A 4,998-nucleotide genomic window follows, 5' to 3' on the forward strand; every position below is an offset into this window, starting at 1 on the left:
TGGGTGTGCACGGCTTATTACTTCGTTCGATGCGGGGATTAATAGATGTTTCTTTCTTGTTTTTACGCCTGGGAAAAATTTGGCAAGCAGAGAGATTCAGCGCCCAGGCTGGGGCGTTAAAGATATCGGCGCCCAGCTCTGGGCGTTGAAAATAATTTCTGGGTATAATTTGACAGTTTTTATTTTTTTATCCTTGATTTTTCTTTTGCTTTTGCTTTGGAACGACGTAGACTGTGTAACGGGCGCTTGTAGGGCGAGCGTTATGTGCAGTGGTTTGGTCGGAGTTTTGGTGACTCGCGATTTCAGTTACCCTTGTTAGCAGGGTGACTTTATATATTCTAAGTAGTGCTTAGAATTTGGGTGGGGTTGTAGCCATTCTAAGGTTCGTTTTACACGATCAAACCTTAGGATTGTGCCCCTATGATGTATGTATAGCATTAGCGTCGAGAATTTGCGATAAAATCGTCATTTCGACCATTTTTAGAGTGTTTTTCTCAAGCCCCCAATTGTAGCTACGGGATTGGCTTGGTGCTATAATGCTTGGCATACGTTTTTATGCATTCATGGTGACATGGATCATGAATAGTTTGAACCAGACTCGTTTAGTGCGAGGTACGTTCGAGTAGTGATTTGCTACTTCTCTTGTAAATGTTGTATTGTGCGACATTGTCATGGTCAAGGTAGTCACATGTTGAAGTATGCCTTGACCAAAAGCTAGGTGCCTTTCTTTACCCATAATCATATTTAGAAATCTTTTTGACTTACTTGCAACATCGAGATAAACACATGCTTAGCTTAAACCAACGACACTTTATTATGTTCGAAGAAGTCCTTGAAAATTATTTGAAGTCCGAGTCCTACTGTGTACAATCAGAGGTGTCCTAAGTAAGTTGACTTATAGAAGGGTTCGTACAGGATTACATGAGTGAATCAAAATACTGTTACGATTTTTGGAATGATGTCTAAGAATTTGCTGGAAGCCAGGGTGCAGGCGTCAAGGTATTACTTGTGCCCGTGTGGCACATGCTTTAGGCTTTTAGGGCCATCTTTTCCAGAATTGCAGGAATATAAACCGCTTTCAAATTGACTTAGATTTACTTGGTGTATGTCTGCACAAAAGGTCAAGGTATACTTAGTTCTTTCCCTAGCTCTTTCATTTCAATTTTTAGCCCCCAGTTGCTGTTATGTCTTCTCATTAATGATGCTTTCTGATTTCGATTTTAGATTCCCGTGTCATATGTCTGAGAAGGGTGAGCCTTGGTTAAGTGCCAAGTCCTATTGACAATGTCTGATTTTTTTGAAAGGGGATTTGCAAGCATTTGATTTATCATGAACGGGTGCCCTGAGTTCGGAAGAACGATGGGGCGATGCCGTAGAACAATCCTCTTTATTGTAAGATTACTGCCTTTACTACTTGTTGGCGATTATGACTGTGTCTAGGGTGAAAGAAGGTCTTTAAGTGAGCGACTATGTCTGGTGGTGAAAGAAGGCCTTTAAGTGAGTTAGTTCGCTTTAGGGAGGGTCAAGTCGAGTACTTTAGAGGTCATGGACGCTTGCGCTAGCCCAAATTCAATTGAGGCAAAGCGATCTTTTGAGTCTTGGCTAAGTGCCTAGGAGTGTGAGTGCTCCTTCTGGCAAGGGTACGTGCCCTTATTATTTTTCGATGTGTGCTCGTTTTGGCATCTTGATGACTTGGATTCTTTTTTTGACTTAAATTTTTCTTTCGACTTGGATTGCAAGTAATTAAATTTCAATAAGGGACTCTATTTTTATTCTTGTTATTCTATAGGCTTTAATATTTTTGCAAATTGGTTGGACCGAATCATGGATTGCCTACGTATCCGCCTTAAATTGATTTAATTTGGAATCAGGTCTTGCGTAGTTCTTAGCCAGAAAATGGTTTCTTAGAATGCCGATTTTAAACAAGTACGTTGGAGTGGACTCGTAATGTTTGAAAAAAGGGTGAAATAAGTGTACAAAAATTTTGGAGCGCGCGTATTTTGCGTATTTTATACGATCTTCTACCCCCCAAGTGTTCGTATTCTTCCGCATGTATATAGGAAAATATACGAACACTTTTAGGAATTGGGAGTTGGAAGCAAGAACGGCGCCCAGGGCTGGGCGGTATTATTTTCGGCGCCCAGGTCTGGGCGTTGAAGCGTGTTCTGGGCTGTCTTTTTGTGCTGCTCCTTTTCGTTTCGTGCCAAATATTTGCGAATCTTTTTTGTGCGCTAAATGCTTCTTTTCCTTTTTTAAATGCTTCTTTTCTCTTTTTTTTGTGCGCTTTGCAAAGTTTTTTTTATTTTGTTATTTATTTATTTTTTTACGTTAAGTGTAGAATGTACTTTTCATTTGTCTTTTTTTTTTTTTTTTATTCGTGACTCAAGACGGCTTGAAAGATGGGTTGAATGAGTTGTATAGGTATTAGTCAAGCACGAGGATTACATCGACCAAGGCCAATGAATAGCATGGGGACGGCTCAAGGGTATATAAACAGGATGTATTCGAACAAGTTATATGGTCATTATGCTAATGGTGATGTAAGAGCAGGTTTTGGAAATAATGGGTATGACGCGCGTGTCAATGGTCGTACGTGGTTTGTAGTTAATAACAAGTTCAAGAACAAGGGTTGAGGTAATGGTTTCTTGGGTTATGGCAATTTCTTATCATTGACTAGCTATTAATGCACATATAATTCTATCTTATATGCCCTTCTTATACTACCCATCTCTCATAAACTAAAGCATTAGAATCATTTATATAACGAAATAAAAGAACGAAAATATAATAAAATTATAACATAGAATAATAACATAAATAAAAATATAAAATAAATAAAATGAAATAAGTTAAGAAAATGCGTAGCGAATAAATTCGAGAATAAAGTTATTAATTCGAAAATATTTATATTTCCTAATTAACGAATTCTAACTCTTGAAACAACTTAAAAAAAAATTTGGACTCCTTTTTTTTAAAAAAAAAAAAAAAATGTATTCATATTATTTTTATGTATTTGTTTGAATAATAAATAATAAGAAAAATAAAAATGTCGAAAGTATCACTTTAACTTGGAAAAATAATTTGATTTCGAACGTAAATAAGGAATATCGTATACTTTCAAACAAGATAAAAGGAAATCGGCCCCCCAAAAAAAAGGTACCAATTTTTGAACACTATAATACGTAGAATCTCGATTTTTAAGAAATTTATTTTAAATAACTAGATAGTTAGGCGCCTAAAAATTTATTAAAGTAAAACCTTAGCTTCTAGATACCACTTTGTAACACCCCGACAATTCTCTTATTTTAATATAAAACGTAGAGAATTATCAAGGCATTATCGCCCGTGTGAAAACGTAACGGCTTATTCAGAATTTTGCAGCGGAAAACATAAAACTAACTTTAGGTTTATAAATAATCGATTACATAGTTAATCCCAAAACCAATCAACGAAAATAAGATCAACTAACAAGTTTAAAGTCCAATTAAACAAACCCAAGTTAACTTAGCAAATCAAAACTAAATACAAGCTCTCTATTCCCGATCCCAATGATGCAACATCTTCAAACCTGCAGATGGACAATGCTTATTGATCCTTAGAGACTGCTCACCAAAGATTGGGTCATCACAGGATCAATAAGGCATAGCCATGATCAACATGCACAAGCAAAAGCACGTAATCAGCAAAGCTGAGGACTACATACTAAATCAATAATAATCCTAACATGATTCTATTAAACGAACAGTCCTAACATGGTACTAAATAAAACATAAGCAAGGATAATCAAGATATATTGACTGGAAGACTATATTTGACTGAACTAGACCTTTGTATCATTAACATTATTTTAATTGAAATAGTCAATGGACTGAGTTGTCTACTAGAAACTTCTTCTTCTTCACTAAGGAAGACGAGGTACGGGCGCGACTCCGTAAACCCCAATGACCTGCGATATCGAGGGACTTTTTAAATAAAAATAGAACCGGTGATCAATCCGGCCCCAGAAAAAGCCATAGGCTACCCATGACCCCAACTCCTGATTGTCCGTCACTTTAGACGTGCACAGTCTAAAGCTATTGCTTCTCATTTTCACTTTACATGACTTAACTTTTAATACTTGGTTATGACCCATCAAACATAAATATTATATTCAACAAGTAAACACAACTTCTTTTATCTTTGAATTAAACCAGTGATCACAACATTCAACCAAGAGCCAATTCCAACTACTTTAATCCTTCCTTTATCCATATTTAAAAACTTTTATTAGGTATAAGGTTCAACTACCAAACAAGGTCCTCGGCCCTTATAAAGTAGTGAAAATCTAAAGAGGAACAACAATCAATAAAGATCTAAACCAATATTAAATAATATAAAGTTCCACAAAACCAACATGCTTGCATCAATATTCCATGCTAACATGATTCAATTCTTATAAATAAAGTTCTATGCTCAACGCATTAATTCAACGACATTGAACATGAAATTCCAACATAAACAAGTTCATAAATATATTCATCATATTCTCAATACAACACACATCCAAGCACACGGTATGTACGTACCTTGTGTAAACAAACTGATAGGCCACTTTAACGAATTCAAAAGTCACCCACAAAGAATTCTCCGCCTAAAATAATCAAGAAACGTACCCAAATCAATTCCTAATCATTGGCAACCATAACAAAGCATTCTAGATGCATCCTAAACATATTTAGAACATTCCCCAATATCAAAACTTAAACCTTTGATTTCCTAGCATCATAATTATTGAATTAGTGATTGAAATTCGTTGAAAACTCTTTGCAAACATTATACTTTAAATTTTCAGCAATATAACTAATTTCAAACTACTCCAAAACATAACTAACATGTTTGAAATCATAAAAATAATAACTTTAATAACTTATAATCATCCTACCATGATTTCAAAACTATTAAAATTACAATTCGTGCTTTAAATAATTCAAATTCCCGTTTCAATCAAATTATGTAATC

At 35.4% G+C, this 4,998-nt stretch overlaps 1 long non-coding RNA gene across 1 annotated transcript; it reads right to left on the reverse strand.

Annotated features, from left to right (window-relative positions):
* Window positions 1-3,348: 3,348 nt before the first annotated feature.
* On the reverse strand, window positions 3,349-4,694 carry LOC130464319 (uncharacterized). The gene is made up of 2 exons (XR_008924698.1): window positions 4,566-4,694; window positions 3,349-3,602 (listed from the first exon to the last, which is right to left on the reverse strand). It is a non-coding gene; the product is annotated as an uncharacterized lncRNA (long non-coding RNA).
* Between the last annotated feature and the right edge of the window lie 304 nt (window positions 4,695-4,998).

The sequence above is a fragment of the Spinacia oleracea genome, chromosome 6 (assembly GCF_020520425.1).
Source record: "Spinacia oleracea cultivar Varoflay chromosome 6, BTI_SOV_V1, whole genome shotgun sequence".
Classification (NCBI taxonomy): Eukaryota; Viridiplantae; Streptophyta; class Magnoliopsida; order Caryophyllales; family Amaranthaceae; genus Spinacia; species Spinacia oleracea.